The following is a 23,079-nucleotide window of genomic DNA, read 5'->3' on the forward strand; positions in this document are numbered from 1 at the left end:
TTGCTTTGTCAAGCATTTATTCTGTATGTGAGTTAAGATGGAAAGAGAACTTCATCAAGAGGTTGCATCTCATCTTAAGAATTGCAGATAAAAATCAGCTATGCTTGCCTTTAGTCAATAGCCAAATATATAATTGGGACAGGGCTCAAAGCACAAATCAGTATGTGTTTCAGTTTCTTCTAAAGCCAAGGGCTAGTTTGAGTCTGCTGATTAATTATTAAAAAGATATGCAACTCTTATCCAAAGCTCTGCTACAGTAAAATGAACCAATTCATTAAGATCTCAAACAGACTTTAACCAAAGGTCAGTGAGAATATTTACACTGATTTCAATAGACTATTCATAGAGTCAACCAAGAACCATTTATCTAATAATCTTGAGTCTTCTTAATCTGAAATAACCTTCTTTTTCCTGCCAGCTTAACTGATCATTATCAGTAAAATGTTAAACATTAAGCACGACAAAGCCAGTTGGAGCTCAGCTGAATTAATTTCTAAAAAAACATTTTTTGTGCTATTTTTCATGCCAATTATTTTCATTTTAAGATATTTGCAACTTACGTGTGCTTTATAAGCTGCATTAGATGTTGTTGGCTTGCCTTGCAAGAGATTATGTTCAGCTACTTCTCTCTTTGTCCTTGCGTAAGTAGGAAATGGAAATGAAGAAAGGCAGCAATACACACCACTGATAATCAAACTTGGGTATGTAATTGTCACTGTTCCTCCATAAACCATGAAATCGAATTCTTTAGTAGTAAAACTGAAATTCTGAAGAGGTATCAAAGTCCTCTGTTCATTTTTTTCTGCATTACTGAAAGATTTCATTCTTTTTCTCACGCTGAGCTCTTGGAGTTGGCATGGGAATGCCAATATGTTTCTGGGGATGGGGGTTGTTTCCACCCAGTGGTTGTACTGTGTTATTACATAGCATTACTCTGCACTTTAAAATCTGCATCTTTCAATGTGCTTCTGCAATTTTTACATATCCTTTATATGAGAGAATTATAACTAAGCACTTCAAAAGGAATTAAAATAGACTAATCCAAAGTAATCTGAAAGTAATGTTTTAAAGACTTACAGACACCACATTTTAAAAACATTGTTGTATTTTATTGTGATTTGGTATGAAAAATAAAGAGAAGAACACCAACTTTCTGCCTTATTGTATTCAAAGGGAGATGCAAACTAAGAACTGTGACAAGTAACTTCTTCCAAGATGGTCTAAGAGAGCTGAAGACAACACTGTTCATCACTTTCAGATCTCCTCTTTAGTTACCACCTGCAACCTGAGCTGACAGAAGGTCCAGGGCATTGTTTCCTTAACCTCAGTGTGGTGTTGTAGCACACTTCATTTCTTTCAAAATGCATTATTCCCTTCTAGCATGCTTGTGCTGTGGTTTGGAGGCAAAGGGAGTAACTCCACACAGAGGCAGGAGACTGTCTGCAATTCCTTCATTTGTATTAAGTTTGTGATCCTCTTATTCCCTCTTCATATTCCCTCTTCACATTCAAGATGCATATAGATCAAGTTAGACCAGGAAGAAAACACCACTTCTCACTTCTCTTCAGCCATCACCTCAAATCTTGTTGGATGGGTTGTTTCAGTATGGATCACTAGGGCCTTCCTTCTAACGCAATCTGTGGAGTATGTGTGTTGAAGCCAAGACTGTTATGCTACTGTAATTGTCAAATTTGAAATCTTTAGCTTTATTTATTTATTTTTCACCATGAGTTCTTCTTTTCTCAATATACAAGAATTTGTCTGCAAAATTTCTCTGTGTAGAGACCATTTCATAATTGTCTCTTATGCAAAATAAGGCTATAATTTTCCTAAATGGGTCATGGAACTTTCCTCTCAGGAAGGCAAACCTTTTATTTAACCACAAAAAGAGGCGTTTCCTGTGCTCTTTTATATCAGCACAGCATCAGTTTTAAGTAATTTATTGTAACTTGCTGTGTTATCAAAATGTGATGGGATTTTCACCATATTTTTGTTAGACTGCAGTGTTTTTGGGCTGAATAGAACAGTTGTGCCAAGCTGAAGTCACTTATACTAGAGAGAAATGTTTGAATTCAGCAGTATATGTCTGAAGAGACGTTAATCTTGTTCAGCTTTTCATTGATAGAAGGTGGTATCAATTCTTTGCACTTATATTCTTTCATGAAATTTGCCACCAAGCTAGGGACTGTTTTGGTTCTCCTTTTGTCTTTGTGCTCTAACAGACTGAGATGACCACCAGGGCTCTTTAAGAATTCCACTGTGCCTCTGAGATATTGAAGTCATCTCTCTGCACTTCTAAACTGGCGTGCAGTTACTTGGCTCTGTCTTCATGTATGGCCATTGTGTTATGACATCATATGGATAGATAAGATCAGGTCAGTGCTTGTACACACTGCCTTTTTTCTAGCCTGGTTTTAGAGACTAATAAGAATGCTTGCATTAGAACTCATCTCTGAAGTAATTGTGTAATTACATAATTACCTGTTACAGTTGTTTGACTTACTGGCATTTATACTAATTAAACTAATGTTATGCAAAACCACAAATTAATTTAAAGTAAGAAAAGCACTGAACATTGCCTCTTGAGAGTGTTTACACAGGCAGTGATACCATGTTTGAACAGAAAGTCAAATATTGGTCCTACATCTTTTCTTGAATATATTATGTTGGGTTTTTTTTAATCAGGTAAAAGGATACAACAATAAATGACAAACTGTATAACCCTAAGCAAATCAAGATACATAAGCTCTGGAATTAAAATAAACTCTCTTGCTCAAGAACACTTTCTATACTCTGATTAGTCAGAATATTACAAATATTTCTTAGTGTTGGCTGAAGCTAAACTTAAATTTATCGTACTTCGTACTGGTATGTTTTATGTTCCTCTACATAAAAATTCAGCATTTGAGTTTTGTGTCCAGTCTATAATTCTTACATGGAAATAACTTCACTGGATTGACTATTTTGCTTATACAGTGAACTCCCAAATCATACTGACAGGAATAAAATTTAGAATGTGAATTTAAATAAAGAAAACAGAGGGATTAGCATAATGAATAGCAAATGGGACGCTGCTTTTAAATCTGTTTTGGAGACATTCATAATCCTACAATTGCTTTCCTAAGGAGAGTGTACTGCTTAGTTTGGACTTAGAAAAGTATAATTAGTGTACTTACCTTTTCTGTTTGAAAATTGTCCTATGCAGTTCTTCAAAGAGTAAACATCAAAAATCACTCTGGCTGCCTTCATTCTGTTTCCTCCCTCAGCATGTATATACTACTTCATTTTATGACTATAATAAGGCTTTGGTTGCTGTGATACATTTTACTTGTAGGGATAAGCAGGCAAGCAGATAAATGTATGCTCCAAAAATCCGTGGTGAACTGCTCTGGCAGTTTTAATCTTTCTCTAAGTAGGAGAAATCTCTTCTGAGCTCTTACAAACTTCAAGAGTTGAGTCTGGTGGGCTCTAGGACTTCATAAATCCTGGGAATGGGTTGTTGTGGAGAAGGCAGTTCATTTGAGAAACCTGTGTGTGAGAATAGCACTTGATTTCCTCAGGGGAGAATCTCTATGACCTGTAGCGATACTGTCTGCTCTTTAGAAGCAACAGTTCAGATAGAGTTCACCTGGGGAAAAAAAGAGAAGTATAAACTCTTGAATATGATTTTAGTGGTACAGTTGCTTGTGCAAACTGAGAGATGCCTGTAGAAGATAGAAGATGCCAGCCAGAAGACAGGAGGAGGAGCAATTATTTTCAGTTTCTGAAGTCTTAGTTTCTCTTAATTTATGCATTGTGGTTGGTTCGTTTGTTTTGCTACATCCTTTGGCTTCTTTGTACAGAGTTAAATGATGATTATCTATTTCTTGTCTAGAAAGCTGTTAAGGTATGACAAAATTGTGCCATTTTTCTACCGAGAATTTACATTTTCCAAATAGTCTTTCAGAAGGATGATTGGAGGTCTCCTGATATGCTGAGGTACTCTGAATGAGCAGATGGTTTTAGTGCTCCCTTTGGTGGCAGAAGCCAAGAATTCTAATAGAGTGCTTCCATTTGCTGTTTAAAGCTGAGGAATTGTAAGGTGCTGTCAACAGTTCACGGGCTGGTTTGGCCCGGTTCTGTGACAGATGGGGTGGGGGACTCATGGACCCATGCCCTGGGAAAAGGAAAAAGGAGAAAGAGTAGGGAGATGGGCCTAAAAAAAAACCAAAGGCAACGATCTGAGGAACGCTATTTTACCAATAAGATATCAGAATGCAAAATAACACAATATAATACAGTATAATTGGAAGTGAGGCTAATACATTGAATAAAATGAGAGAGTGTTTGAAAACCAAAGGCCTTACTGTGATGATGAAAGTGAGATGGCTATGGATCCCGCACTGTGGACTAGCAGTGAGAGAAAAGAGTGCCTCTTGTGACTTGCCAATTGTTTTATCTTCCCATATGAATGGAAAACAGAAAAGGAAAATCCTCTGTGGTATGTTGTTCCTCTGAAACAGGTATAGCCGGAGCTGGTGATAATCCATGAAACTGGAGCATTAACTCTTTAAAGTCTCAGTGTAGTGTATGAAGTTATGGTGTGGAATACTGATAACAAAAAATCATAAAACCATGACAGACGTGCCATAACAGATGGAGTTCAGTCCAGTTTATGGTGCACAAGTTGCCCTTACAATATTTGAACTCTTTCTATCCTGATATTTAAGATGGAGAAAGCATTCTTAGCCTTTCTGGCGTTGTGGTCTGTTGGGGCAAATTAGAGGATGCTCAAGGGCCATTTGTGGGATTGCTGGAAGGACCAGCCTAACCAGAAGTACATTGCTGGTACTCTATAGTACAAATCCACTCTGCACTGCTCAGTGTTTTCCTATAACTGAAGGGTGGATCTGTGATTAGACTTACAAAATCTACCCTTAAAAGCCCCCAGGAACATGATTTTGCCTGCTTCCATGCTGGGAAGTCCTTTCTGACCAGTGCTTAAATGACCTGCATATACTGTGCAGATGGCCTCTGAATATTGATGACGAGCAGGAAGTTTGGAGTGTTCACAAATGGACAGCCACCTTGATCTTTCCATCCATAACAGAGAAAAGACTGCTTTAAGCCTAGAAATCTCTTGAGGGTTAAAAACTGTACAAAGACTGAGAGAGGATTTTCTCATCAAAGGGCTTTTGCTGCTAAGCATCTCTTACTTCAGGGTTCATGCACCACAAGAGGGCATCGCTAGCTGATGAGGAAATGAGCAGGACCAAAGGAGAGAGTTTGTAAAGCTTTAAACAGTATCAGGAGACATTGTGATTTCTGTGACTTTGAACTATGAGCAGGTGTAGCTGCATCCATCCCTTCTTGTTGATATGGAAGGAAGTACATGTTGGTATTTACTGAATGGGTAATGTTTTTTGATGTGATTGTAACCAATGTGGAAATTAGGACTCACATCCTGGGAGAGGTATTCAGTTGCTTGCCACAACAGGGAAAAGGTTGATTCAGTTTACAAAATTTATTCTGAAATTTCATCCTGAAGGCTGTTGGCCACCTAAGTGTTCACCAGGGAAAGGTGCCTGGTCTTTTCAGCAAATTAGCACATGACATCACTAGAGATTTTGTGTAATATAAAACCTTATATGTTGCTGTGAGTGACCAGCATAGGCTGCAGACCTCTGCTGCAATATACTGTTCCGACTTCAAGTTCTGCTTGGCAATATACACTTGAGATGGCAAGGAATATCTAGATGGTTCCCATACAGGAAGAAGGCATTAGTCTCAGATGAGACAAATGCTTTTGCATCTAAGAGGAATTAAAGCACATAAATCTTCTACCTAGGTCAATAATGGTCAGGTCATATAAATGGCCAAGGGAGGAGTATTCAATTCCTTCATCAAAAGGATTGTCAGCATATCTGGATTTTTAACTCATTCAATCAGTATCTTCTAAATGCTGGGTTTTTATCTGAGCTGACAACTATGACAGAATAAATTGATGGCTGTTTGGGAACAGCATTAACCTCGTCTTCTTGTGGCATTTTTTCTTGTCTCCTTCATGGTGAGAAATGATGGAAGATCAGTGTGCTATAAAAATCTGAAACATAAAGGATGAGGTTGAGTCCTTCTGAGCAGTGCATTTTAGCTTGTGCCAGAGGTGGCAGTGAAGTAAAGCACCTCAGTGGAGAACCAGGCAAATGACACTGCTGTAGACCTATAGGCTAGGGCGTATCCAAAAAAGTTAGTTATCAACTAAGAATTATGACGCTTGCTCGATATGAGGGGAAATTAAGAATATAGTTGTCTTATAGTCTGAAGTGTTGGAAGAACAGCTCTAAACCTAATGCATACCCATCCAGAAGTAGAGATTACAGTATTGTAAATGTTTGTTTGTTTTAATTTGAGCTTTGTAGAAATCTTGCAGATCGTGTAACAAATATAGTCAAAGCAATGCAAAAATGATATCCCATCAAAACATTTTACATAGTTGGGTCATGGTTTCATCTAGATGAATCATTATAGTTTGCAAACTATTGGTCAAAAGTTGCCACGTTTCTAGTTCTAGCTGTTCACTTATGTGCAGTTGTGTTTAATCGTACACAGCGTAATGAAATAATTAGCATTAAACTGTTAATTTACTCACATTAAAGGCCTTATTACAGGCAGGTATTGGCAATTCAATTTCATATAAGATGGGAATTTCCTTCTTGTTATTATTTTAATGATGTGGGATGTAGTTTCATCAGGACTTTAATTTACCATTCTCACATGGCTCAAATTTAGTTACATAGACTGCAAATTAGTCTGTTCTATGGATTTATAGCTGCATAGTTTGACCAATACAGAAATCATCTTCCTGAAAAAACTAATAACCAGTGACTTCTTAAAATCGCCTCATACTTCTTTGAGTGTTAGATTTACCTCAAAGTGTTTCATTATGCTTACAGTTTTTAAGCATGAGAATCATTCTATTAAATTCTTTATCAAAATCAGCATGTGCTCCAGTGTTTATCTGAATGGCATTTTAATTAGGAAAATGGTATGTACAAGAGCTGAGTGACAGATAGCTTTTCCTTGCTACTGGATCCTTGTTTCTTCCTCATCTCTACGATAATGACACAAGTTGGCCTATGAATCTTAAAAATAATTTGATATTGTCTGCAATAAGTGCATGCATGTAGTACGCTTGTTCTCCTGATTTGCACTCTGTTTTTCAGACAGTGAAAGAATAGAACAGTCAGATGAGAAACTCCAAGTTTAGTGCCATCAACAGATTTGTTAAAGATACATTCAAGTCATTGATAAAAATGTTGAAGATAACTGCCTCTAGAATAGAGCTACCTTTCCTTTTTCGGATGTGAAACTCCATTTATTTCTTGGAAATTAAATATCTTCAGATGCTCCACAGTAAATTCTTACACCCACCCCCCTCTAGCTTTAACAACATCCTGAATTAAGTATAAGCAGGACAGCTTTCTGATCTCCCTACAAATCCGTAGTTATCCCTATGGATAAGAAATGCAAGAATCTCACCTATTCTACATTCAATTCTGTTTAAATGGAAAGTCTTCTGTGCTTCAGTATTGAAAATAGATTCCAGTATTAGCAGTTTGAAATCAAAATTGGTTAACTATTATCTCAGTTTTAGTCCTCTCTATAGAAGGAATCACTTGAAGTGCAATATTAGTAGTGTGAATCATAAAAATGCTCTCTGAATGTATGCTTTCCACAATAACCTACACTTGTTATGGAATTTCTGTGGATAAATTTTTGTGTGGGACTTTGTCACAAAGTTTTAATGTATTAACAGACTATTCCTCATGAAAACGTCCTCAAGCTCCAGATGTCATGTGCGCTTATTGGCAAGCATTTCTTTTGTTATGCCCACCAACTGTAACAGGCTTATTTGGGGATTAGCTGTGTCTCAGCTGTAAAATTAATTCAGGAGCACAGCCTGCTGTTCCAAATGAAATTGCAACACAAGGAAATGTTGTTTTCCTGAGTTTGTCTTTTAGAGACAAGTATAATTGGTTAATGCCATTTTGTCTTTTGTGTTGTTTTTTTTTTTTTTTGGAGACAATTAATCAATACTTTGTCATGTGTAACTTTTATTTTCTATTTTCAGTATGGTGTGGTGTAAAAACAGCGAATTCAGATTATCGTGTCCTCTAGTGCTCAAGGAACCAGGCAGCCCTAATTAACTGATCTTATTGTGGTAGCAGCGTTAGCAATTAATTTTGAGCTACAAACCCATGAACCAAAGCCTCTAGTTTTCAGCTTTCTGGATTTTCAAAAATTTAAATTGATCTTTGCAGAATAAATATATATTTTTACTCTTCTTTCACTAAGTCAAAGAGAAGAAAAATGGCTCAGTCTCTAAAGCACCCTAAAGCATGCTCCATCCTATAGTCACTGTTTTTGCTTCACTATAAGGAAATGCCACAAGATGTGGAGAGACAGATGAACGTTCATTTTGGTGTATGACTTTTTGGACACACCATCTGCTCCAATTTGTGAGACAGTGCTCTTAGTTGGGAAATTACAGTCCTTTGACAAAGATGGTAAGAAACAAGTCATCTGTATCTGACTGTGACAGCACTCTAAGTTCAACCCAGTGCAAAATCTACAAAATGAGTTGAAAGAATTTTCAGCTGATTTTGAATCATAGGATAACTAATGTTGGAAGAGACTCACAAGGGTCACTGAATCCAACACCTGGCTCCATGCTGAACAACCTAAATCCATACCCTGTGTCTGAGAGCATTGTCCAAGCTCCCCTTGAACTCTGGCACTTGATGCTGTGCCCACTGCCCTGGGCACCCTGTTTCATGCCTACTGCTCCCTGGTGTAGAACCTTTCTCTTGCTCCCAGCTGACTCTCCTCTGACTCTGCTCCATAACATTCCCTCAGGCTCTGTTACCAAAGAGCAGAGCTCAGCACTTCCCCTCTGTTCCCTGTGAGGAGCTGTAGGCCACCATGGCTCCCCTCAGTCGTAGCTGAAAGATCCAGGGCTCTATGAACACCGCCAGACTGAAGCAATGTAGCACAGTCACAGTGTTTTAACCTGCGTCCTGCCTATTAGACAACATAGGGGTTTGCCTTCAGCTGAGTGAGATCAGGCTGCTCTGCTCTGCCTTGCAGGGTGGGGACAAACAGCAATAATTACCTCTAGCTGCAGCAGAGAAAAGCTGAACCTCTGAGATGAATAGGGCTGACTTTTGTTTCTGATGTCAGAGCCAATTCAGTGATGGAGTAGTAACAACTGGAGTTATCCATATGTGGATAAAGATTACTGGAGAGATTACAGAGAGTAGAGCATAATTATTACGAGATGGGATGGAAAGGAACAGTGCAGCAGAGGAATCACCTTCCAGTACTTCACGTGAAGTAGCTGAAGGTAAGGTTTCAACAAGAGGGAAATCTGTGGAATTAAATAACTGCAATATTGAATAGATGCATCTGGAGAATAGCTATCATGCTCCATGGGGAATTCCAAGGGTAATGAACTAAGAATGAAAGAATGGGAAAGAAGAAACAGAAAAAAAAGAAATGAAATGAAAAGATGATAATAGGGGACTGGCTGTTCTTGTCCCTGTCTTGGATTTGGCTATGAGCTGACCTACTAATGTCAGGAGTGTGTTTTAGACCATAATGCTTGCACCAAGATATCAACAAGCATAGGAATTACCCTGGAGATCAGAACACAAAAGGAAGTAGCAAGAAGAGAATTTTTTCCAGTACGTTAAAAGTAAACATCTTCTAGAATTCCCAGCTTCTATGTCCCTGACAGTGCCTAGTCCCTCTCTGTCTGCAAAAGACAATGCCCCATAATGGAATGTACCTCCTCTAACAGCATAATTCAAAAGGAGAATGAATTACTTTCTACAGAAAAGCTTCTGCAAGAAAGTTGTTTGCTGCGCCTACTTTAAAATATCATCACCATTAACAAAGTTACATAATGTTGCTCTAGTGGTTTTCTGGGATGGTTGATATAATGAAGTCATAATGAAAAACACATTTGCAGTATGAAAGTCCAGACAATATTCAAACAGGTTAAAATTCATAAAATCTTTGAAATTACAAACGATTTTGTGAGCTCACAGTGGCTGCATACCTAATGAGACTCAGTAGACAACTCAATTTAATGTATGACTTGCTTTTCCTTTTAATCACTCAGTTCCAACAATTTTATCATAGATTTTTTTTTTATTCAGAACATTGGAACACTGAATTAGCTGCAGCTGCATAGAGAGACTGCATTAGAGTAACTATTTATCTTTAAATGAAAACTCTACATACAGGTGAGTAGCATTTATAACTGCCTAATTTCAAAGAAGATATTTGGTGGGTTAGAATGACATCTAGTGACTAGTTCAGGTTCTAATGCTGAAATATAAAAATAAGGAAGAAAGAAAACACAAAACCAAACCCACAAAACAAAACTGCTTTCCTCTGATTCTTTCTTTGCTGCCCACTTATGAAAGACTTAAAGTGAAGGAAGACATAAAGAACAGCATACCAAATCCAGAAACAATGGAACTGGAAGGAAAGTCACTGGTTTAAAGACAAAAAAAGGCATTGGTGTAAGGGGAAAAAGCAGTGAAATGTGTAATGTTTCTGAGGCTCTGGGAATTCAAAATTTGGACTCCATCCCACTCTTTAATACAGATTTATCATTCAGAAAATAACATCTCTCTTTAATATGTGTTATACCCAGGGAAATAAATGTTAAGAGACACTGAAATAAGTTTATGAACAGAAGCTCACCCACGTTGTGAAAATATAGTTTGATAGAGACCCAAACTCCAACTATGAATGATAACCAGTGGTTCTCTCCTGTGTGACACAATCATTCCACTGATTCACAGGGCTGGGTGTAACAGGGAAAGAGTTCATACGTATCTCATCCAAGTCTAATGTTAACAGAAAAATATTTGTATTTGGTTAATCCTAAGAAAATGCAAAGATTTTTTTTCCATGTCTAATTCTGGATATAGAGCTGCAAGTTGTTGAGAATGGGGATTTGAGAGATAAATGGGAGAGAAGATAAAGAGATAAACATCATTTCTATCTCTGAAAGTAGAGAAAAAGGTTTTAGTTGAATTTGATATTTAAATTATTTTAAGTATATACCCAGTTGAAAAAAAGATGAACAGCACTTTTCTTAATGAAAACTGCAAGAACTTCTATTACATTAAAGATTTTTTTCAAAATCACATTTCTTTATCTGAACATACAGCAGATTAATGTTCCCAAATGAGAAGAATGTTTTCTGAATAGGATAGCATGTCTTCACAGAGGTGAAGATGTTTCTCCTGAAAGTCAACATCATTTCAAAAGAAAAGCTAACTCTTTAACTGCAGTTTTTAAAAGCAGTTGTGAGTATTCCAAGAGTATGTGATGGTTGCTAGTACATCTGCCTATAATCATCAGCTACACTGACTGTGAAGATTGAAAGGTGAATTGAAGGAGTCATTAAAAGTTTATAGCTGAGGGCTTTGTTCTGGAATTGGCAATCTCTGGCAAAACTCTGGTGCTCAGAAAGAAGCTGTGGCACCAAGATTGCATATGGTTACTTTCTGAGCATGTAAAATGTGTTTTCTCCTTTGGATCTGCAGAGAATTTTGATAATGCATCATTAGTCTTGTTCTGTGATAAATGTCACCATCTCCTGTTATTAGTTCAACCTGTGGGGATATTGATCACTGACAGTGGCACTGATACTGACACTCCCACAATCTGGAGTCTGGGGCAACTCAGTGATCAGACTGCTCTCCTGTCTTTTCAGCACTTTCAGGTTAGATTTATCCCCCTTGTGAGAACCAGCCATAGCAAACAGTTGGAAAAGTATTCAGATTCTTCATTCAGGGGCACTGAGGATAAATATGTTCAACATCATACACTCACACACAGCATGGCTGGAGCTCCAATATGTATTTCAGATGGATGTTTGCTATAGTCAGTGCATGCAAAACCTTTTTTCACCCTTATTCATTTCATAAATGACAGCAATAAACATTGTAATGTATGAGAGAGAAAGAATTTACAAATGAATAGGCACAAACAGAGAAAATGAGTTGTGAGCTGAAAGAGTGGAAGGAATATATTGGGATTGTTTGTATTTTAGTGTTTAGATTCACTCTGTTAGGGCATTGCTTACAGAGAACCAGTCACAGGAAAGGTCAGAAAATGTCAGTGTCAGATAGCATGGATCTGATCTGATAGGCTTTTGGAGAAAAAAAAACAACCAAACAACAGTATTCTGTGCTAAGGGTGATGGCAGAATTTTCAGTAAAAATATTCTGGGATAAATTCCTGTTCTGCAACCCTAAATCTGAGCTTTACTGAAGCAGACACGGAAACTGTTTATCCCACAGCATACCAAAACCTGATGATATGGATACTGACAAGGAATCAAGGGTTTTCCTAAAGCTCTTTCTAATGCTTACTACCTACTGACTACCAAACACGTTTTTTCTCCATAAATGCCTACTTTGTCTACACAAATTCTGAATGCTTGTTCAGCTGGGTATTTGCATGCACTAGACAGCTCATGCAGGGAGTTTATTTACATAATAAAACATAAAGAAGTGATATAGAATAAGACTATGGAAACACAGGCTAAACAATACAGAACTGCAAGTGAGCATGACATTTTGTTCCTTTACTCACCTTACTCACAGGCACTCAGCTGATCCCTGTGCTCAGCATTGTACTGATAAACAACCTGACACTGTGGCAAGCTATTTAACAGTAAGACTTACTTTAAGTAAAAATTAAACCTCACAATCCATGTGATGTCTTTTAGGGAATTAATCTCTGGCTAATTATGATCTGCAGTGACAAAATGTTACTGTTTCTTTGTTACTGTTTCTGGAATAATTTCACATTTTTTTCTGATTCCTTATCTAGCTCTTCTGAAGTACGAAAATTTGAAGAATCTCTCACAAACTTGCAAACGTTATTTACAAGCCACCAGATCCTTTTGCATTTCTTAGCATATATATATGTAATCTTATCTTTAAGCCTAGTCATGAACGCTCATCTTAGCAAAACATTGCTTTTACCTAATTTGAATCATAAGAGCATCAGAATGAGAGGAGAAAGCGTGGCAGAGCTCAGACTATAGAGAAGTCTGCTTGGTAGCAAGTCCCCTTTGAGTGCAAAAGACAACACGTTGGCTGCATATATCCTATGCTTATGACACAATGACATCCTTGCTATAGCAAGTGCAATTGTATCGAGATCACAGCTCTGCTGCTGTATTGTGCTTATGTGGCAAGGTCTTTTTGAGGGAGTGGGAGCTGCAGGGGTGACTGCGTGAGCAGAGCCTGGCAGCTGCTCCATGTCGGGTAACAGGAAGCTCTAAAGGGAGTAGGAAATTTGCTGGATGTTAGAGCTGGCACAATGGGTGGGTTGTTCTCTGTTTCTTGCAGTGTCCTGCTGAAGTAAGCTAGACTGTGCATGTATATATAAAGCCAAAGTTATCATTTCTTACTGTTAGAAAGAGCAAAGGAGTGAGTGCCTTCATCTGAGATACATCTGGATAATGCATAATGTTTATTTATTTCCTTTACCCAAAATCTGGAGTAAACCTAATGTTCTGTCTGAACACTTTCTGGAAGTTCAGGTCAAGCACTGTTTTATTGTATATTTTCATCTTGCATGTCCAGCTATTTTATTTTAAGCTGGAAGGAAATTAATGTCCTGGCCCATTTTTATTTGCTGGCATGGAACATTCTTATTACAGGAATTTTATGTTCTAGCAAGATATTGCTAATATCCTGGGCTTATCATATATATTAAAGGCATTTACATATTTTTCCATTTTTTAAAAAATGAGCAAGATCAGCTCTGTACCACTGCAGTACTGTAAAACTATTCTACCTGATAGGCAGGCAAGCTGCCTGGCTGCAGTTGTCTTAAATCATGACTTTCCATTTTCTTAGCTCAGGTGGGAGCCATTTGAAAATGTTCACAGACATTAAAGGATTTTCTACGGCTCGCAAGCATCATGCACTAAGCTGTACAGAATCATCTCATACAGTTTGAAAAAAATTAATATATGACTTTCTATGTCCCACATCAAATAAAAACACCATAATTGAATTTTCTTGGGAAACATCTGCCTTTATTAAATTCAGTCAGCATACACAGATTCGTCAGCTAACTATAAGCATACTCTAATTAGACCACAGATTGAGCTGCTTCTGTGGCTTTCTCCTACTGTTAGCTCTAGGGCCATGCTCATGCTGGGGTTTGGACGGACATTCTGTGACTGTAATTCAGGATTTCTCAATGTGTCTATACTTAGGTGCAAAATACACACAAGAGGAATTTTAAATTCTTTTTCTTTTTCTGCCTGAGTAGATATAATGCTCTGGCCTTTCTTCGCTGAAACATAAATGGAGAATGTGTAAGTCACTATGAATAGAGCTAATTTTTCCGTATCTGATTTTTAAGAATTGAAAAATAGGGGTTCTAGAAAGCCTGGGAATGAAAAAGAAATATTCCATTGTAATGAGTAAAGCAATCCTTATGCAAAATTGCAACACTCAGATGTAATCAAGATCTGTAAGCAAATTACCTGAAGACAGTCGTGGGAGCCGATGGGCTTTCTTCATGTCTGGTAGTGGAATTAGTTTCTGTGCTGCCTTTGACTGGGGAAGGGGATCAAACAAGCAAACTCAAACTGAATAATATTGGTTCTCTGTATACTATGGATTCAAGAGAGATAAGCTTTGGTAAGCAGGAATAACTGTTCCTCACATGATGATTCTATTTTCCCTGGAAAAGAGGAGTACACAATTACTAAAACCATACCTTGCATAGCTCTATCTCCATAATTTCTATTGAAAGTGACTGACAGTATTGCTGTTAACTCAAATCTACCTCATTATGTTACACAAAACTAGAAGATGTTTCCCTAAGAGCCTAAAGAATATACGCAGCTGCAGAGCTACCTCCCACTCTCTTCTCTAAGAGAACAAATGAGGGGAGGATGCGTTCTTCTTTCATTTGAAATTGAAAGTAATTCCACAGAAATTAATGGAGCTCCCCAGCGCAAGATGGATGTGAAAGAAATGCCTGGCCCAGAAGCTATAAATTTAGTGTAAGTAAAATTTAGGGAGACAAAGAGAAATTTGTGTAGTAAGAAGCTATATAGGAATAAAATGCATTCTACTTGACTGGCCGAGAACAAAAATGAATCAAAATATTAATGAATACTGCAGACTAAGAAATAACTTCTGCTTCAGTGCTTCTTTCTGTCTCTCTCCCTGCTGCTATTTTCACAGCGGTTGAAATTATTGACAAAATTAACTGATACATCTATTTAATCAATGATGTGCAGTTGATTAAGAGAGAACCATCAGATTTAAGTATAATACCTGGAAGGAAAGCTGTACTGAAAACTGAATTAAAATAAATTCTGAACTACAAGTCTACCACATGTGCCATAATGAAATTCTAATAATACAGCACTCATGAAAAAAGAAAGAGCAATATAACTAGATGGTTTTTTATTTTGTTTTGGCAAATTCTAAGGTAATTTCAGTTATTGTACTTACTGTATTGTAGCGTATGCCAGATATTGTATGCCGTTAACAACTCAGTGCTTGCATGAATAGAGGACCATAAAATATAGTGAATCATTTTGCAAAAATAGCCCAAGCCACCCCATTCCTCCTTGACAAGAAATATAATGAGTCAAAAAGCATGGAGCTGATGAGAACAAAAGGGAAGTAGCCGAACAGAGAATTGCAGAAAATACCACTTTTTCTACAAAGTTATACTTTCTCATTGGCCTCTCTTGTCTTAAAAATGAATGTACTGTGTTGATTCAATTGCTGGAGCACTGTTGAGGTGGTCAAGGAAGTCATACAAACTTAGACAAGAAAAAATACAGGTAGTTAGAAAAATTCTATAGCTAGAGCTGAATTTTACTAAAAAAATTCATTGATAATGAGCTGATTCTATCCTGCAATACTAAGGAGATCATGTCCCGTTTGAGTGTTCGTAGCTAAGTTCATCTTTGTCCTGTGGAATAATATTTTGTGTTGATTTCAATAACATATGCTGTTCCTTTAAAATGAGGTGAATGTTTTTTCATGGGAATGATACACTCCGTAGACAATGAAGTTTCAGGTTGCCTCTTATCAGATGTGCATTTAGAGTCACTTCTAAAAGCCTGTGCTCTATGACTGCTCATATGGCAGTCAACTTGTGCAATACTTTCACTTCTTTGGCCCAGTGACCCAACTACTCACAAGTTGCAAACCCAAATGAGATGAAGTATTGCACAAGCAAGGGAGCAGAACCTGCTTCCCTTTCCAAAGTCAGCTGAAAGAGTCTTTGCTGCAGAGATTAAAAATAACCACTTCACTTGGGGAAGCGAGGGGGTATTATTGCTTTTCTGTAGTTCCTATTTCTGATTTACATTTAGAAATGAAGATGAAGAAAATGAAGAAAAGTGTGGGAATACGTCCTTTTGCATAGCCTGATTTTATGCTTGTATCAGCAGCTCTGAAAATATGGTTGAGTAAACATATTGGACAGAACCTGATTTTCCTAATATTCCACCTATGTAACCAATACAGAATCTTTTATTATGTGTGATAACTTTGTGAAAAAAGGTATTGAAGTCCTAGCTGACAAGGTCCTTTTTTAATAATGTTTAATCTTCTAAATAGGCTGAATAATTTTTGCTCTGCATTATTTTACAGAAAGGGTAACAATGTTGAATTCATACAGTTAAGAAATGGTCTTAAAGTTTTCCTGGGTGGTAAGAGAAAATTTAACTGATCCTCTCGTGAAATGCTGCTGTTACCTTTTCATTACAGAATTAATATAGATAACAGCTTTAACTGAGTGAGAAACAATATTATTGACCTCAGAAAAATTCTGAAATATTCACATATTTATCAAGACTATTGTTAGGGGCAATTCTGTGGAGCTTAAACATGAAGGAGGTTACTGGTTTGTTGACTCTGGACATATACTTCACTGTTAGGATAAGCAACACTCAAAACTATAGTCCTTGGGAGTCAGAAGTTTTTCAGTGCACAGTAAGAAGTTGTGGACAACACATAAGCAATGAGAAGAAACAAGATTAATTTTCAGGACAAAATCATAATAGTGCAATTGGCACTATACCTTAAGATCACAGAAGGATTTCCTGAATTGCTGGAACAGTTCTGTGCTATTGGAACATTAATTGCATCTTCCACTTTTATATAATAACCATTGTTTGTTCTGTTCATTAACTTGTGCATCAAAGTTTATGTGCCAGTTTGCAGTCTCCTCTGTAATTACCATTTGGTTATACTTCCCAAAACTGCTGGGGCTTAGGTTATACCCTGCTCCCTCACTACCTTTCATAAACTTCATCTAACAGCAAAAGTCTACTAAGACGTACTAGCTGCCTGGATCATTGGTTTACTCTGTCTCTAGTTTCAAGATACCACTACGTTTTTCCCCATAATTAGCCTTCTGATAAACATGTCCATAGGATCCCAGAATTCTTTCCACATGTGGCTACACTGTTTATTTAGTTTTAAATGAACAGATGACCTGTGTCTTCTTTGCAACTGAAGCAAACTCATCTTTGTCAAACCCAGATTCATGGCAACTTTTTCCAGAGAAAAGATAGTTCTGTCTTTCAAAGAATATAACAAATATAGAAAAGGAAGGCAAGACCAAGAAGAAAATGCACATGCAATGGAGACAGGGACAGGTACCATGGGAAGAGTATAAGGAAGCTGCTGGCCTGTGTAGGTGTGGGGTCAGGAAAGCCAAGGCCCAGTTTGAACTGAACTTGGTAAGTGATGCCATGATCAACAAAAGCTTCTACAGGTTACTCAGCCAGGAAAGGAAAGTCCAAGAGGATGTACCCCTCCTAGACACAGGCAAGCTGGTAATAACAGACAAGGAAAAGGCTGGGGTACTTCACAACTTTTTTGCCTTGGTCATCTCTGGTAACTGTGATGAGGCATGGAAACAGGTTGCCCAGATTTGTGGTAGATGGCCTTTCCCTGGAGACATTCATGATGAGGCTGGACCAGGCCCTGAGAAACCTGATGTAGCTGTACATGTCTCTGTTCATTGCAGGGGAGCTTAAAGGTTCCCTCCAGTCTGAGGATTCTACGATTCTAAGTAACTCAAACACAATGAAGAATAATGAAATTCAGAAACAGATAATAGATAATCAAGTGATCTATATTTAGAGAATTTACTCCAATTAATTTAGGTAAACAAACCAACAAAACCCTATAACCTTTTTTTTTTTTTTTAATTTATTTTTAAGCTGTTTGTACATAAGCATTGAGAGCAACCTACTTCATCAACAGAATATGCTTCTTTAAAACTTCCCAGAAAAGAGGAAGGAACTAACTAGTGATTGTTCCATTTTTTTTTTTAATATTTACTATTCTTTTAACTCTCTTCTGATTTTTCTTTTAATAAAATAGTGATAAAACACACTTGCCTTGTTCTCAGCTGTTTTCAATTGTATTTTCTTTATGATATGATTTTGCTGGGAAAAGCACAAACAAACAAAAGATAGAAGATCTTTCTCCCTCAAAATGATGCAGAAAGAAGTTTAAAAAAATCAAAAGGTAGACATGAGAAAACACAGTACTATTTAATTTGTTTTTAAAAGGGTAAAAGGGAGATCTAGAATATTAGGCACTTGAGTAATTTTCTTTTTACATTTGAAGATATCAGTAAGGGTCTTCCTAGCAAATAAAAAAAAAAGCCAAATTCTCTACTTTTTGTTGTTGATGAAAATGACTATAGCAAAGAGATTTTAATTTCTGATTGGTAATAATGCAATAAAGATAAGCCTGCAAAATCTGTCTTTTACCTTCTTAACATTAGGCAGCAGAAGAAAAGCACCCTTGTAGATTTAAGGCTAGTTTATTTACTAGTGAATATTTTTTCTTCCTTCTCAAAATACAGCATTTCCCTAGATACTTGTTTTCTACTAAAAGTATATATACATGCAGATGTTTGAAAAAATCTATTTTAGCATAATATCTAAATGAGAAGTACTTGAACTGTAAGTGTCATAAAGTGTTATAAAGATCTGTGGAGTTAAGATTAGCAACATGATTCTAAGAAAAGTTGATATGAGCTAATTTCTTGGTCAGTTTATGAGAAAATCTGCATCATTCCTTTGTAATTCAGTTTAGTTGGCCTCCTTTACTACTGCCTTATTTTATTATAGTACTTCAAATACCTCTAATACTCTAAATCGTATACCTGAAATTTTTTAAAGGCATAATGATGTATCTATTATCTTCTGATATTCTCATTTGGAGAATTTTGTTTTCATGGAAAAAAGAATGGTATAATTAAGAAAGATAATAGGACAATACTTTATAGATTGTATGCTTCAGATTTTCATTCAGTTTTCTATTGTTAAAGTTTATAGTTAATTTAGGGTAATTTATTACTAAGAATAATGTCTTACAGTTCATTTTAAAAAGATGACTTTTCAGTTCTTGAAGATGTAATTAAAATGAGTTACTTAGGTTACAGGATCATTAATATCTGGAATTTAATGACATTTTGTGTTGGATCATTAACAATTGGCACTTGCTGCAAATAACTCCCATAATGTGCTTTAAGGACATCTTTTATGCTTTAGTCACCTTATATTCTGTGAGAGTGTCTTGATGTTATGAAGTGTGATCTGTGACCATGAATTCCTTTGCAAGAACAGTGAAATATGGAAATGAAATGCAACAAAATACATGTAGAAACGAAATTACACTTACAGAAATTGAACCGCATTGTCCTAACGTAGGTGAGAAAGGCCAACCTAAGCAATTGACAGATATGATGGGATCAGATAAAGATGCTGTGATCACATGTCCTCATTCAGTCGATAAAACTGGCCCTAGAATATACAACACATAGCCACTCTCAAATTAGATGTAGATATTATTTTGGCTTGCTTTCATTTTCTTCCATCCTTGCCCTGATCTTTTTAAAGAGTATGATGTTCCCGTGTCATGTATTAGAAAATCCTAAAAATCACATGTACATAACCTTAACTAGAAGGGAAAAAGAGAGGGAGCAGGAGGAGTAGGAGATGGTGGGGGTAGGAGGGAAGAGGTGGAAGAGGAGGGAAGGAGGAGGAGGGAGGGAAGGGCAGAGAGAGGGAGACGTGTAGTCTGAAAGCTAGTTATCTTGTTCTAAGTTAAATATTTAAGTATTTCAACACATTCCAGAAATGTGAAACTTTATTATCTTGCTCCTAGAAGAGGCAAGTGACATAGGCATGATAAAGCTGAATAAAAATAATCATTAAATTAAATGTTTGTTTCTGTCTCTCCTGTTGACATAGATGGCATAAAATAATGAAGTGAAAATGTTGTTTTCACATTGATTCAACGATGATGAACCTATACTAGCTTATAACATTCTGGAGGAAAAGGGTGATTTTCATCTTTTTTTCAGCTCTCTAGTTTTTCTACATTTCTTTATTTTTTAATGGTTATCTACTATTCAGGCAATATGTTAATTCAAGTGCTCAGTCTATTTCTGTAGATTGAATGACAGATATCTTCTTTATTCTGATGCTTTGCAGAAAAATGTTATATTTATCTCTGCAGCAGTGTATGTTATTTTGGAGTCCATTCTCCTTCTGTCTTACTTTATTTATATTCTTCCTACATTTGTGTAGTATCTCCATCACAGATGTTTTCTTTCCTGTTGGGAAGCATTTTGTAACAAAGATGATCAAATTTATTCCCTCTCTTTCTATCCCTAAAGGCTATTTCCTTCTATTCAGACAATAACATTTTGTTATTTTAAAAACTGAAGAAACAGCAGACATTGACTATTGCTAAAGAAACAGATTTCTGCTGTTTCTTCAGGTCCTGTCACTGTCACCTGACAGCAGAGCTCAGTGCTGAGCAGAGCCCCTCCGCTCTCTGTGAGGAGCTGTATGCTGCCATGATGCCACACTTCGACTCCTCTGCTCTGGGATGAACAAACCAAGAGACCTCAGCCACTCCTCATATATGTTGTTCTCCAGACCCTTCCCCATCTTCATAGCCCTCCTTTGAATGCTCACATATGTCTTTATATTGTGGTACCCAAATCTACTCAAGCTGAGGCCACACCAACATAGTAGGCTAGCAATATTCTCTTAGGGCACAATCCCCTGCGTAAGCAATTGGAGCTGGAGAAGTGTACTTTGGTCCAGTGCTATATCCTAAGGCAGTGCATGAAATCTAGGTTATATTCCCTAAAGGAAGCTGCACAAAGGCACTTCACTTAACAAAACAAAAAACAAAAACAACAAAACAAACAGCAACAGAACAACAACAACAAAAACAAAGAATAATCTGTAGGGTATGTTTTTCAGTGAATTGTAAAATGAAATTGTGAGGTGAGAGCAGCAAATGTTTTATGGTATGTAATTTCATTCTTGGAATAAACAAGTTGATTAGGTAGGATATAAAAAGGAAGATTTTATCTGGATATGATAACTTAAAATCTGAAACTAATGTGGTTCTCTGGTTGGTTGGTTTGCTTTTTTGCTTTTCTCATGTGTTCCTTTTGTATGACTGGAATAATATAATCTTATCAGAGAGCAAAACAAAAAAATGAGTCTGAGAGACTGAGATTGTTACAGAGCTTTCAGTCATTATCTGAGACCTAAATTCTGTCCATTATAAAGGCAAGGGACTAAAAGAGCACTTGCTGTCGCTTAACTGGGCTTGCAGCAACAAAGATCAATTCTAGGGAAAAAACAACACCAAACGAATGAACCAAACAAAGGAAACAAACAAGAACAATAACAATCAGAAAATCACATACAAGAGAAAATCTGTTTCCCTCTTAGTTTCTACCATCAAACTATCAGATGCTATTTGTCCTTCCCTTGCTGGACAGGCCATCTGGAACAGAGGAAATGAGACTTGAATCACCAGCAATTCTGACGTACTCAGTATGCATCTTGATAAGAAGATTTGAATACATTACAAGTGGAACTTGAGAGCTGACAGTTCCAAAATGATAAAAAAGTTTTTATTGACAATGACAAACACTTGCATTTTTCATTTGCCCATTAGTGTAGAACAAAATTGGTTTAATAGTTATGCATGGCTATATATAACAGTTTGGTTTTTATATAGCACCCAGTTTTTTTTTATAACAGTAGATACCTTAATAAAGATTTAAAGCACATTTATGACTAATGAATGAGCAAAAAGGGAGGAGAAGAGGAAAGGAGGAAGAAAGTGCTTGTGTGCCAATGGTCCTTTTGTGTCTATAGTGAGAGATGATCAGCTTGCTTTCAATGCTGGTCCAGCCTATCATCTTAAAGCACATTATTCTTATCATAGATACTAAGAACAAAACAAAACAAACAAACAAACAAACAAAAACATATTCTCAGATCCCTCTGTAATAAAAAGTGGACAATTAAAAGCTGTTTTCTGTATTGTGCAGCCAGCACTTCAGTGTTCATGTATGGGAAACTCTTATTTCATGAAGTTTTGGAAAAAAAACAACTACAATAGCATCTGAAAAGTGTAATTCCAAATATTTCATTTTCTCAGCCTAAGCCAAAAGATGTCTGTAACCTTGGCAGCCTAGATAAGAAAAGAGTGTAATAACAGACTGGATGCAATGGGTACTTGCATGCTATTTCCACATGTGGTCTTCAGCAGACTTCCAAGCTTAGACAGAAGACAAATAAGAGTATGGACAGCTACCTTAAGTGAATGAATGAGGTGAGTCCAAACATCTTGTTCCACAGGAGACAAAAAGTGAGGATTGTGAGTAACTTAGTAGTAACTGTTATGTTACAGAAGCTTGAAGGGCATACTCCTTCTAATCCCCTTTCTTTAGTAAACAGTGATAGGACTAGAAAGAATGGTTTCAAGTCACACCAGAGGAAATTCAGGCTGGACATTAGGAAATAGTACTTTTCTGAAGGAGTGGTCAGGCACTGGAATGGGCTGCCCAGGGAGGTGGTGGACTCACTGACACTGCAGGTGTTTAAGGAACATTTAGACACTGGGTTGAGGGATATGGTTTATAGGTGATAGGTGGACAGTTGGACTGGATCATCTTGTA

The sequence above is a fragment of the Cyrtonyx montezumae genome, unplaced genomic scaffold (genome assembly GCF_038088225.1).
Source record: "Cyrtonyx montezumae isolate F1298 unplaced genomic scaffold, pur_monq_1.0 scaffold_8, whole genome shotgun sequence".
In the NCBI taxonomy this organism is placed as follows: domain Eukaryota; kingdom Metazoa; phylum Chordata; class Aves; order Galliformes; family Odontophoridae; genus Cyrtonyx; species Cyrtonyx montezumae.